Source organism: Lissotriton helveticus, chromosome 7, assembly GCF_964261635.1.
Source record: "Lissotriton helveticus chromosome 7, aLisHel1.1, whole genome shotgun sequence".
NCBI classification, from domain to species: Eukaryota; Metazoa; Chordata; class Amphibia; order Caudata; family Salamandridae; genus Lissotriton; species Lissotriton helveticus.
Genome location: NC_136068.1, coordinates 1,062,950,411 through 1,062,965,007, shown reverse-complemented (window position 1 = coordinate 1,062,965,007; position 14,597 = coordinate 1,062,950,411). Strand labels below are relative to the sequence as shown.

The 14,597-nt window shown below is 42.5% G+C and overlaps 1 protein-coding gene across 1 annotated transcript in view; it reads right to left on the bottom strand.

Annotated features, from left to right (window-relative positions):
- LOC144769770 (uncharacterized) overlaps positions 1-14,597 on the bottom strand; it is an 87,493-nt gene that overhangs the window by 64,408 nt on the left and 8,488 nt on the right. The gene's annotated exons all lie outside the window — the stretch shown is intronic.

Genomic DNA, 14,597 nt, shown 5'->3' with positions numbered 1-14,597 from the left:
TACAACAGTGTGTAACACACTGTGAGCGATTCCCAATGGGGTCGCAAATTGAGAGGCTCATGAATATTAATGAGCCTTTCGCAATTTGCGATCCCATTGGGAATGGCAGGCCCTCCCAGGTATGGTGGCCTGCTGGGCTCAGCAGACCACAATGTCTGGGACTGCTTTTAAATAAAGCATTTTTTTTTTAATGCAGCCCGTTTTCCTTAAAGGAAAACGGGCTGCATTAAAAAAATATTTAAATGAAACGTTTTCATTTCAATTTTTAAGGGCAGGCAGTGGTCCCAGAGACCACTGCCTGCCCTTCAAAACATATTTTCCCCTGCATTTGCAAATCATTTGTACATGGGGTTACGCTCCCTAGTAGGAAGGGAAAGCCACTTCCAAATAGCGATTCGAAATTCAAAAATAGCGAGTCGCAAATAAATTGTGACTCGCTATTTTGGTATGGTACATACCCTTATTGGTTTTTGCATGCGCAAACGGGTTCGCAAAAGCCTGGCTTTTTCGGTCGCGTTATCATGCAGACCCGTGCGTTTATCTCCAGCCCTTAGATATCCTGTGGCTGTGCTTCAGTCCGTAGATTCTCTGCGGCCTGTTTCTTTTGAAATACCGTCGTAGACCTACACCAGCTCCCTATCTGTGGCTGTTGTTCTTACTATTCTTTGTCGGGGCTCATGTTTTATTACTTCTTTGGTCTCAAAATACCACACTTTGTTCTTGCTACTTCAATCATGTATTATTTGGTCATAGTGGATTACTACCAGTTCACATCGACTATTTAGTCGGTCATACCGGACGGAGTGGGACTGTCTCCGCTCAAGACAACTGTGTCTGAGTTCTGAATACACGTAGGAGACATTGTTCCGGTGCTCATCTTCATTATATTCAACTTTTGGTTTATGACACCAGAGTCATATTTTAGTCTACACAGAAGGCCTCGACTTATTATGGTCACTCATCTGTTTAGCCTTGAGAAAGTCGTGGTACTGATTGGTTGTACCAACGAAACACGTGTTGGCTGTTTTTGTCTGATGTTCTAACCATTCTCATGAAGTCCTTTTGAATAAATGGAATTATAATATGAACTTTTTGGTCTGTTATCCTGTCCAAGTATAAAGACTCCACGACATTTGGAACTGGACTTATGTTACTATTCGCTGCACAAATTGTTGCGATTAATAAGTCACTTTTGTTTATTTGTTCTTAGGATTGTGCTCTTCTTGACCCCTTCTTTTGCATATTTAGATTTGCCAATCTTTTGGCAAAAGTCACCCCTAATAGTGAGTGACAGTGGTCCATGCAGCACTCCGTCTTGACCTGATGTTTCATCTCATATTGTAAACCCAGCAGTACTGTGTATTTGAACATAATAAGTGTAGGTGCGGTTATTCCCACATGGGAAGCACCACTACCAAATTGTTCTATTATTAGGCTGGTGGTTTGTGTGTGCCTGGTGAAAGCGTGCACGGATGGCTGGTGGTGTCTGTGTGCCTGGTAAAAGCGTGCACTGACGTCTGGTGGTGTGTGTCTGGTGAAAATGTGCACTGACGGCTGGTGGTATTTGTGCCCGGTGAAAGCGTGCACTGACGGGTGGTGGTGTTTGTGCCCGGTGAAAGCGTGCACTGACAACTGATGGTGTCTGTGCCTGGTGAAAGTGTGCACTGATGGTGTGGTTGTGTGTGTGGTTGTGTGTGATTGTGTGGGTGGTTGTAGTTGTGTGTGTAGTTGTGTGTGTGGTTGTGTGTGTGGTGTTGTGGTTGTGTGTGTGGTTGTGTGTTTGGTTGTATGTGTGGTTGTGGTTGTGTGTGTGGTTGACTGGATAGTTCTGTCTCCTCTTCAAATCCTAGGTGAGCCGCTGTGCGTTGGGGCTTGCTCATTATCTGTGGAAAGTACCTGCCTCCTCTTACTCACGGTGTGGAACTTGAGACCACACCCCCAAGTGGATAGGTAAGAGTGTTCTCGGATGGGCGGGTGAGATGTTAGGGGAAGTGGAGGAAAGGCAGAGAGGAGATTCTGCCATTTTCGTGTCTGCTGGTCTAGCACAAAAAGACAGTTTCTTGCCCTCAGAACCATAGACAGTCACCCAAGACAAATCCCTTCAAATCTAATGTACTCTCTTTCTCAGGCGCAGGGATACACGTTAACCTTGTTCTCAGAAACATGTAAGGACGAGAATGACCCTCAGTCCTGAGCCAAAATGTTCATTTATTGATTTACATGGTTTTGTAACGCGGGAACTAAGCCCCAAGCAAAAATGAAACTTCTCTGCTCAAGCTATGGAATAGGTTCTTATTAATAACGAATCTCACAAATGTGATGTTTTTACCACAAAATGAGAGAGAGTGTCTGTGCGTGGGTGTAGGATATGACTTCCTGCTGGTCATAATAATATGTTCTCATAAGATTAATACTTAACATATGCCCAAGGTTCAAACACTAGCACTTTCTTATTCGGAGGCTGGGTGCAATAACATGTTTTTACAAGATTTGCCAACTCAAGGACGGACTAACGTTCGTGAACTAGCACTTTTTGCTTAAGTTTTAGGGCCAATGTGTGAAGCACTTTAACGTTGTATGAATTTCAACATTTAATTTTGCGATCTATTAGCTAAATATTGTTTGGCCTAGTTCCAATAAAGTTATAGCATCATGTTGGCAGGTGAAAAGATCATTAAAATGGAATTTTGGTAGGGACAAAATCATTATTGTGACCCAGCAACGGATGTATTTTGGGCCAGCCGCAATAATTTGGTTGCGCACGAGCCAACGCTTTAAGGACTGCTCATTAAACTTGCAATACAGCCATGTTCTTCCAGAGATGCTCTCAAACTTTCCTTTGCCCGGTGCACATTTCCTGTGACGGGCATTAAGGTATTAAACATTTTTCAGTGTTTCAGACAGTGGTTGCTGTCGTAAGATCATCAGAAAGGTTTACAGCTGACTAACACCAGGTGTTACTACGACAGGGTTGGGGTCTGGAGTTATTTTTTTACCAGTATTATGTCTGGTTTTATTCCTTTTATTAACATGATTAATAAACGTGTTTTTGAAGAAATACGGTCACTTCATCTCGGTATGGATTGTTTGGTTGACATAAGTAATATTGCTCTAATTGACAGACGCTGAACTTTTTTCGTTTTGTTGACGCATTCTTGCTTGTTTGGTTGGATTTACTCTGTGTTCTCTCACCTCTCCTTCTATTGGTTCTGCTAATGCCAATTCAGATGCAAACTGGGTTTGTGCCAAAACCATCATTACAAGATGTGCATAAAATTGTGTAAAATCTCAGTGCTTTCTCCTCTACACAAATTTCACCAGGTCAAAACCAGTGACGCTAGTGCAAGGAAAACAAGCATTGGCATAGCCAATAGGTCTCACCTTTGGTTCCTTATAAGTGTTTAGTTGTCCAGCACAATATCCTTGGTGCAACAACATCAAGTGTTGCATGGCTAAACACTAATAAGGTCCCAAAGGCGAGAGACCTATTGGCTATGCCAATGCTTGTTTCTAAAGTATGCAGGCTAGTGTTCACTATGAAAAAACTCCAGAGCTGTATGCCTTGCTGGCCTCAATCTCGGTATTACTTCAAAAATCGTATTTAAAAGCCAAGACTGTGTTTGTGACCTCTGGATGCCCAACTTCCATTACTCAGGTGCATACATAGGCTGCTGCACTCGATTGGTCACAATCAGGCACCCTGGAGGTATTAAGAGATTATTTTGGTTAATCCTCAAAGAATGAAATATCCTCTGAACAAAGTTCTGCCACAGCATCTTATGCCCCTCGTGGTTTTACATCATCAGAGGATTAATAAACCCAGTAGAGACTTAAGAAATGGTGGCTGAGATTAAATAGAACAGATCCATTCACAAGGGAACTATCATGTTCCCTTATCTGGCTGGAGAACATTCAGGTTTCCAAAGCTGGACATATTATTGAGATACCACTGTGAAACAACGGATTTAAATCTGTGGTCAACTTGCCAGAATTTTCTTATGTGCTAAAATTTTGTTTCATTGGTTCAATTGCTGCATATAGCTTCGGGGTATTTCAAATTGTACACTTTAATTGAGTTTTAGAAAGCAGTGTTCATTTGCTGATATGTACTAACCTGAAGAGGTGTCATCCATGATCAATAACCGACATCGATGATTACTCAGTCAGTCAGTCAGAATACTTTATTTCGATAAATCAATATCATAAAAAGACAATGGTACAAAACAACACTCACATTGAATACATTATTTACACATAATATTAATATAAAACCAATTAAGGTGTTCTCAGTGCTTTCATGACTTAAAAATCACAATAAATAGAATAAAAACATACCAAATTATTTGCCCTAGCAGTCAATTATACAGTAAAAACATCCTTGGAAAATACAACCCTAAACATTTATGTACCAATAGTCATCCTCCTCTTCTTAATTCTCACAGCACTCACTAAAAAACTAGCAACATGAAAAATGGTCCGGGGCGTCTTTAGTAATTGCAAGTACAAGAGAGCGGGCTTGACTAGTAGAAACCCCGCCTCCCTAAGTATGGGGACCAGATATTTCATTCTAGGTTTCGTGAAATGCCCACAGAACATCAGGAAATGCAATGTGTTCTGAGTGGAAAAGTTGTCGCAAGAACACGGCAGTGCATTATCGAAAGTGCTCCAATTTGGAAAATGACCAAGATTCAAGTGGATCAAATTAAAACGGAAGCGAGTTAAAAAAAACCTGTGGTAAGGGCGGTTCACAAGGGTAAGATACATTTCTGGGCCGTGTGAACTAGCAACAATTAGATTAGCCCTTACGATGGGTGTTCTGAGCTCTATTTCCTCTCTTTCCAAAGACATCAGCTCTGCCATGGCTCCCTTAATTTGTGTGATGTCCCTTGAAGTTATTATTTCTGGGGAGGAAAAAAGCTCCAGTCTCCATAGTTTAAAAAAGGTACTTTTAATATATGTCAACCACTGAATCTTACAGGACTTTTCTAATGAGAGACAATCTTTCATGATAATATGGTTCAAGGAGATTTCCTGGTTCAACCGGGACTTCATCCAGCATATTACGGGAGCCATTCTTATCATGTCAGAAATAAACCCTACCCCCAATTCAGAGTGAATAGTGTATGAGGGAGTGGACTGTGGGACAGAGAGAACTGATCTCAGAAATTTGTTTTCGGTCACATGTAGGACTGGAATACCAAGTTCCCCTATACGCGGTATGTCAAGGGTTGCCTCCTTTAATACAGATTCTAGGGCATCAATATATACTGTAAAAAGAAGGGGGGACAGGATACACCCTTGCCTGACCCCCGTTCTGAGTTAAAATGGCTAGAACATCGCCCCTGAGTGGTAACCCGGACAGATGCCAATAAGCCAGAGTGTAAATCAGCCAGGAGGTTTACTAAGGCCCGATCTAATCCCATGTCAAGTAAAATTTGCCATAGTTTAGACCTATTTACAAGGTCAAATGCTGATGAGAGGTCCATGAACCCCAGGTACATTGACCCCTCTTTAGCCTTGGTGTATTTATCTAAAAGCAATTGCAGGTTGAGACACTGGTCTAATGTACTCCTTTTTGATCTAAACCCATATTGCAGGTTCGACAAAACCCCTCTATCGTTGAGCCAAACCGTTAATTTGTGCAAAATAACTCGTCCTAAATTTTTTTACTGAGGATTCTATTAGGGAGATAGGTCTATAACAGGAGGGGTCCTGCCTATCTCCCTTCTTAAAGACTGGAATGATAATAGATTTTTTCCAAGACTCCGGAATATTATTTTGATTGAGGGCGTTAAAAACACTACACAGGATTTTAGTCCAAAAGTTTGGCGCACATTTAAAAACATCTGAGGGAACCCCGTCGGATCCTGGAGCCTTATTTTTTAGGGTCTGTTCAATCGCTTTTTCTACCTCTGTCTCTTCAAAAATCACATGTAAGCCCTCAGAGCTAGAAAATACATTAATCTGTTTTTCTGAATCTGGGGTTGAGTAGATTTTCCTAAAATGTGAAATCCAGTTCTCATCCGGGATATTTGTTTCTAGAATAGAATTATCCTCAGCCGAGAATAGTGGTTAACGATTTTCCAAAACTGCCCACTATTTTTTAAAGTCTCAGGAGCAAGTAGTTGCAACCAGGCCTCTTCTTTCAGCTAATTTTTTCGGTCCGAAATAGCTTTCTTGTATGCGGACCTCAGACTTGCTATTTCGACTCTATCTTTAGGGGTAGCCTTCAGAGCCTTAAGTAACCGTGCGTGTGCCCCAGAGCATCTTTTATTAAAACATCTTTTCCCATTGTGTTTTATCCGACTGGGACCAGCAAGTAGGCTTTGATTGATTTGTCTACAAATGTTATCAAAGGCGATGACCACATGGATATTTTGAGCCTCCTTCTCTAAACATATGGCCACATCGTCTTCAACCTTGCCCAATACATCCTGCAGGAAGGTTTCAGGAACTATTTTGGACCATTTTAACCTGCGACCTTGCTCTTTAGCGATCGCATTTAGGCTTCCCTTGAATGTCACATTTTTTAAATTTAGAAGGTCAGTATATATTTTGTTTACTGACACCGGGTTATGATCACTGAAGACCGAGACCTCAGTTTTATACAATAAAACCTTACATAAAAGAAAAGAAGACATGAAAATATAATCAATGACAGTACCATTAACTGTCCCTTTAAAAGTAGGGGTCCTAGAACCACCTTCCCCGCATCCAGACTCATAAAGATTCCATCTTGCCAAAAAGTTTTCGAGGGCCTCACCCCGTTTAGAGTGTTCAAGATGAATTGGAGAAGAATAAGGGGGGCTCTCCTCTTCTGTATTGGCACATGGTTGGTTGCAGGGATGAATGTTAAAGTCCCCTAGGAGGATTATTTCAAAAGCATTCACATTACTTCTATAGACTGACAAAAATTTCTCCATGTAATCTAAATTAAAACTAGTTAACTCATTAGCACGTGAATTGTAGAAATTAATAAATAGAATCTTAGGAATGTCAGGAGAAGATAATTCTACAATTAGACAATTTTGACATCCTGAGTTACACAGAGTTAAAGAGCCCTTTAGATCAAGTTTAAATAAGCTCACTAGGCCACCCCTAGCTCTACCTGCCGTACTGCAGGTTGCTGGAATGCAAAAGTGACTGTACCCATCCAAAGAGAAACTATCCATCAGGTCCCAGGTCTCTTGGAACGCTATAATGTCATAAGTTTTTAAATAATTGATCCAAATTTCATTCCCTACTTTGTCCTTAATTCCAGCAATATTCCATGTCATGATCCTGCAGGAAGAATGTGAAGGCTGTACATTGTTCCTCGGGACATTTGACAGTCAATCATTTTCCTCCAGGGATGTTAGCGGGGGAATATCGATTGGTCAGTGGGAGTGGATGATCAAAATGACTATTTGGCCCGGTCAGCCTGTAATAAAATGAGTCCATTCTATTCGCAGGGTAATTTCCAGTTTGCTGAGGTATATTACAGCCACGTCTAAGTAGAGATGGAACTAACTTAGGGAAGGTAGTATCTAAGTGTGGGGTATTGCCATGTTGATTATAGAAAAAACCAAGGGGGCGAGCACATACAGTGTTGTCAACAATTGGCAAAGAAGCCGCTCTAAGCAAGACTGTGGCAAAATGCTGTGGATGCCTGAAGTTAATAATGCAATCCTCCCTGGAATTTTTCCTCGAGTTTCCTATCCAACTGACTCTACGAGTTGATATTATATCATCAGAGGACAATGGGAACCCACAGTTTTTATTCAGCCATGACACTGATTTATTTTTCAAAGATTCTTGAGATTCTGACCCCAACTCAGAAAGATGAGAATCCACCCCAGGTACATTAGTTAATACCACTATATATGGAGCACATTCTGGGGGTAGATTAACTGAAGGTCTTCTATTTATCTCCCTTCTCCCCTCACTGTTGTGCCCCCCTGTCAAAATAGGTTGATCTCTCAGGGTCGTTAGGGGTGGTTGAGTAACTAAAGGGGGGGAGGGGGGGGGGTAGAGCGGCAGATGCCGTTACAGGGGTAAGTTGGGAGTCTGATACAGATTGTGTAGATGATACAGGTTGTGAACTCCCATTACCCCCATTACGAGTAGCAGCCGCAACTTTGTGTTATTTCCACCTTGAATACTCTTATTTGCCATACCTAATTGAGAATTTAATAGGCCACCCAATCTGGATAATTCTTTTGAGACCTGATCTAATTTGGCCATAAGGGGTTTAATCAAGAGATCTAATTTAGATTCAATGAGACTGGCCAACTAGTCAAATTGTTCGGAGTTCAACTTGGCCACCTCGGTGTTATTTGAGGACTCATTTTCTCCCCCTACAGTTATAGGTGAAGAGCCAACTCTCTTAGTTTTCCTATTCCCCCCACGCTTGGAAGGTAACTTCCTACACGCCCTAACTACGCGTTGTACCGGAGATGGTACTGGCGAAGATATTGGGGAGGGTTGTGGTGAAGTGTCCTGGGTGTTATCTAGGACTATTTGGCTCAACACTAAAGGGGCGTCTATTTCATTACTGGTTATTAAATGGGAACCCTGGGTGCAGTTGAGATCCGGAACAGAAATATCTATGGGATTGGACATTAAAGTAGGTGAGGCCGGAGGGCTTATCCGATTTAATGAAAGACGCCTTTCTTTATTGATTTTACTCACTACTTTGACCAGGTAGTTATCCATTGTGCTTGTCACTAGGGGGGTTTTAGCCGATCTAAGTTTAGACATACTTAGACCCAGTAACTACTAAACAATACACGTGCGTAAAAACAGATACCGTAATATATAAAAAGAGTCTCACAGTTTTAGGATGAAGTTCAAAAAGCCAAAGTCCGTGGCCCAGCCCAGCCTCCGTCGGCCCCGGACGGCCCGCCCTTTGCCCGGGCTTCGTCCCGCGGGATGACGGAGTCTTTATGCGCCTCCTGGCGTTTGCCTCTGACGCCCACTGCTGGTCACGGGGGTGGGAGGGGCCCGGCGGAGCCAAGCCCAGCCGGGGGAGGAAGCGGAGCAAAGCCCGGCCCTTAGCTGCTGGTGCAGCGGAGATCGGCGGAGCCAAGCCCGGCCCTCTGAAGCACTGGAAACAACTGCTGCAGCACAAGTAAGACTCCCTTGGACTCAGCACCGAGGGAGCCTTTATGCGCCTCCTGGCGCTTGCCTCTGACGCCCACTGCTGGTCACGGGGGTGGGAGGGGCCTGGCGGAGCCAAGCCCGGCCGGGGGAGGAAGCGGAGCAAAGCCCGGCCCTTAGCTGCTGGTGCAGCGGAGATCGGCAGAGCCAAGCCCGGCCCTCTGAAGCACTGGAAACAACTGCTGCAGCACAAGTAAGACTCTTTCACCAACTCCATTTCTCCCCTGCCAATTAGCCTTCTTGGAAAAACATGTTTTACTGGGGTTCTGCTTTTTTGCGCGAATATGTGTGTTTTCAAATGTAAATAAGTAGTAAAAAGCATACTTAAGTATATCGCAGCCAATAATGTCACACAACTTTTGCTTATTTTTTTATTTTATATAGCAAGAGCTTGACCCGAAGGTAGCATAGCCTTTACATGAGCACCAGTTGTTTTACACAAGGACGCATTTATTTTTGTTAGGCACGGGGAGATTGTGATGTTGAGCGTCGTTTGCCGAGACTCGAACCCGGTTCCCCAGATTTGAGGTTGAACGTCCTAGCCGTTAAGCCACATACTTGCTTGGTGATTTTAATTAATCAGATATCGTTGTAAGCTTGAAAACAGTTCAAAATAAGAGCAAAGTCTCATTAAAAGAGTAATGAACTTCAGTGGCACAAAATACATCGTATATAAAGGTATCCAGATTAAATGCAGAAAACATATTGTTCCCAATTAGTAGAGCACAGCTGAGATACGTCTGTGCTCTTCAATAGAAGGGTCTCTGGGTTGTTTTCTCCTGTGATGGGAAGGCCAGCGTTGCTATGCCCCAGATGAGCGCTGAATAGAAAAACTAAGGAGAGCGTCTATTCCCAACAGGTGTGACAATCAATGTGGTGTATGAGCTGAACCCAAATTCCAAATGTCGGATTGTCACTCGTAATGCGTGATACTAGAGCTCTTCTAGTCCATTTTTCAGGCATTTTGTTTTCTCACAGGGAATCTATTGAATAGTGTGACAGAATAAGAGCTACTGCTTATACAGACGACACATTTTATTTGTTTTGCGAGCCCTCTTAGATGTTTTACTGACTATTTAGTTACAGCAATATCTTCTTGGCCTAGACGTGTGGCAAAATAGTGTATGAACTTGAAACATCTGCTAATACGGCCCTAAAACGAATGAAGGAAGTTTAATACTTTGTGGATATAGACATGACAATTATTTGTAAAGATGACCGTGCCCTGTGTCCTCATAAGCTGGTTCCCACTGACGACCAAGAATAAAGTCATGAGCAGGTCTCATTTATGCTTCTTAAAACACTGTGCTACATACGTGGCTTTAAGCCGACTGTTTCCATCACTTCCTACACACAGACACAATTATTGCTAAGTTTATGAGAAGAAAGCAACACGATCCTACAGCAGCCCAATCAGAATTGGCAGACAGAGACTGAAGATTCATTGGAACGCGTGTTTTTTCACCAAATGTGCCATGTTGCGCTCAACTACAAACAGTAAACAGACCACATCGGGTGATCACAGCCCCCATCACCTTGGCACTGTGCGGGCATCAGCGCTGCCTGGGGACCGCATTCTTCAGAGACACGAGCACAGAGATCCAGATGCGCACAGCTGGACTGGAGGGCGCAACGATGAACCTGCGGACACTGAGATTATACAGACTGGAGGCTAAAGGGATACTTAATGCAGGTGGGCAGTCGAGATTTGGACTGGACAGTGCACTGACCAGGAGCATACAATGCACCTTGGATGGACAAGCAGGCATATGAATACCTGTATGATGGCCACCGATTTGCACCTGAAAAGGCACTATCGTTGATTTTGTGGGAACACCTCTCGCCCCGGGAAGGCGAGGGAGGGGAGCTGCAAGAAGAATTTGCGATGCATGTCGATCTGGTCTCCTTACAAGCCGAGGAACTTTTGGATCAGCACTTCATACCCGGAGCCGTGCGACACGGCAGAGGAGCGTTCGAGAAGCAGAACAGCAAGGGCATGCTCCCGCTCGCTAAGATTGACCCTAAGCCCGCCTCGTGCGAGGGAGGGTGCCAATAGAGGAGGCAAGCGCACACTGGCTGGTGGAGGGGGCAGCCAAGAAGCCGAGGCGTGCTGATAGCAGCAGCTGCTCCTGGCAGCATATCGGGTGCTGCGACCTCAAACGCTTAAAAAAACAAGCATTGGCCGCGCGGCAGTACAGCCGCGCGGCAGTGAAAGTGGCAGCAGGGGGAGGGGGCATGGGCGATTCCCTTTCGGGAGCGTGCGACCATATGGCGCCACCATATGGTGCCGCGCGCTCCCGAAAGGAAATTGCCAAGATGTGCACGAGTTGCTTTGGAAGCAAGGCAACGTGTGCACGTCTTTGCCCCCAAAGCTGTTGTGATGGCTACAGGTCTCTGTCCTATGCAACGCATGCGCGTTGCGAGGGTCGAGACCTAAAAATGGAGACTGGGCCTAGCCTGAAAATTACTGACTAATTACTCTTCAAGATACTGATGCTAATCTATTTGCAGGTGTATTATTATCAAATCTATCTGAATGGGTAAAGGAGAAACAGATAATCCCTCTAAATCAAACAGGATTTATACAAGGATTAGGCACTACAACAAATATTTATTTATTTATTTATTTCGAAAGTTTTATATAGCGCGAACAAGATCTTTACAGATATCAGAGCGCTTTACAGACGAAAGGAACAACGTGTGAGTAAATAGCAATTGGGGTGGGGAGGATACATGTGGGAGCATAGTCAGCCAGATACATCAATAATGATACAAGTAATAATAATTGATAGCGTAAACACTCAGGCAGGTCAATAACACGCATCATACAAAAATGCAAAAAAGATTAGTAAAACTGTATGGTACACCGTCTGTAAATATCATCCCCAGTAATAATTCAAGTGTATTTAGCCATGAGGAGAGCTTTTACTTCTTTCTTAAAAAGCATGGTAGAGGAGATGAGTCTGATTTCAGGGGGGAGTGAGTTCCAGATCCTGGGTGCCATTCCTGAGAAAGATCGTTTATACGTTTTTTCCTTGCGGAATCTTTGGGGCTTTAGCAGGAGGTTGTTTGTGCCTCTGGTGTTTCTAGAGCCCCCGGAAATCGTCAGCTTTTGGGCGAGGTATCCGGGTGAGCTCAGGTGGACAGCCTTGTGCGTGATGCAGGCGATTTTCAGATTAATTCTGGCTTCAAAAGGCAGCCAGTTCAGGGCTCTCAGGTCAGGGGAAATATACTTGTGGTATCAGTGTTAGTGGATAAATGTATCGCAAAGAAACAACCCCTGTATTTTTTTTTGTGGATTTTAAAACGGCTTTCGATTGTGCTCATAGACCTCTCTTGTGGCAAAAGCTGAAGGAAGAAGGCATACCATTCTCCCTTTTAACATCAATCCAACCCCTCTACTCTGATACTTGAATCAAAGCCTGGATGGGAGATGGTTCGTCTGTAACTAAAGAAATTCCAACTACTACAGGCCTAAAGCAAGGGTGTGTACTGGCCCCACTACTTTTTAATTTGTTCATAGCAGACCTAACGCAAGCACTGGATGAGGTGAATGCCTATCCGCCTAAACTAGCTAATACTCCGATATCAAACCTGATGTATGCAGATGAAGTTATCTTACTTAGCCAAACAAAGGTCGGGCTGCAACGCCTGATAAACAGGTTATCAAGATACTCTAATGAAAATACAATGGCTATAACTTAAATAAAGACAAAAATTATGGAGGTTAACAAAAATTTAAGGTTAAAATACAAGTATAAATGGATCCTGGATAAGTCACAACTAGAGCAAGGAAGAACATATAAATACTTGGGAGTATTATTTGATGACAAAGGAACATTTCATCCACATAAGATCGATATGCAAAGGAAAGCAAATACCCTGCTATCTGCTTTTAGGACCTTGCAGAAATCTTACCACAATTTCTAAAAGTAATATCAGCAAAACTCTTGCCAACTTTAACATATGGTTGTGAAGCATTGTGTGGAAAAGACTCGGTAACTATTAATAATGCTGTTATAAAAAAATATTAAACCCTCTTTTATCTGCCTCATAATGCATCACCTGCACAGATGTGATTGGAATTTGTATAACTAACCAATTATTTACACAAAAAGGCTAATTTATAAAAGTGTGGAAAACAATAAAAATGGATAATGTAAACTCAGGGCCCAGGTTCACACCAGAACCTTGGTTTCTATGGGAATTCACAAGGGCATATTTTCAAGCCCCTTATCGCCGCTTTAGCAGCAGTTTCCTGCCGCTAAATGGGCAATAATGTTTTCGCCCTTCTTGATAATATGGCCTCAAATGTCTAAACTATTGGGGCAGGAAATAAACACAAACTGGAAATCCCAGGCCTGGAAATACCTTCAGGCTGCACTAGATGAGTACTCCGCAAACTCGATCTGGGAAAGGACAATAAAAATAGATTCATTTAAAAAAGCTATTAATAATACAACAAAACACTTATCACTCCTTTTGGATAAAGCCTCTTTTGTAAAAAGAAAACATGCATGGCCTTTAATGAATGGTTACACCAAGATGAAAGTGCAACCATATCTTGAAATCCCATGGTCCCTGAAGACCAAACAAATATTCATAAAAGAGAAATTGATGGTCTGCCGCTTATGTAAACAAGGAGAAGAGAATATTATTCACCTGCTGTGTATGTCTGAAACTGAAACTTTAAAGTGTTGCCCTCCCTTTTGGCATGCCACAAGGATCATCACTGAGTCCGACACTATTTAATATCTATGTCGGACCTGGCCAGAATCATCAAAGCTCCGGACCTATCTTCTTGAAGGATGCCTTGGGTGCTTACATCCCTAACAGGACTCTACTGTCATCCACAGCAAACCTGCTAAGGGTCCCCCGCACCAAGACAGTCTCATGGGGTGACAGATGATTCACTGTCGCCACAGCCAAGCTATGGAATTCCCTTCCAATACACATCAAATCTAGCCCGACCCTACTTGCCTTTAGGAAAATTACAAAAACATGGCTATTCAGCCAATAGTCTATAGTCTTTGGTTTTGCTCGCGGTCCACAGCGCCTAGACACCCACGGGTATTTTCACACTTTACAAATTGTAAAAAAAAAAAAAATCTATACTTAGGAGACATTTTAAATAACAAGAAATAGGGAGTTGTAGACAAGCACTGATAAGATGTCTTCATACTGACGATATACTATTGACCCCAGCTTTTGTAAAGTTTTTAATAATACTAAGAACAAAGTTAGATCAGTCAAATTGAAATGTAACGTATGATGTATATAATATGTAAATAGTATTATGAAACAGTATTATTAAGTCCAATCTATTTTATAATATGAAAGAATGTTTTAACCATGTTTTAATTACTTTTTTCTTCCTTTTTAAAGCTGGATTTTATAATAGGAACTATTGTCTACATATTGCAAGATTTTAATTAATCATACAATAAAGTATAAAAGAA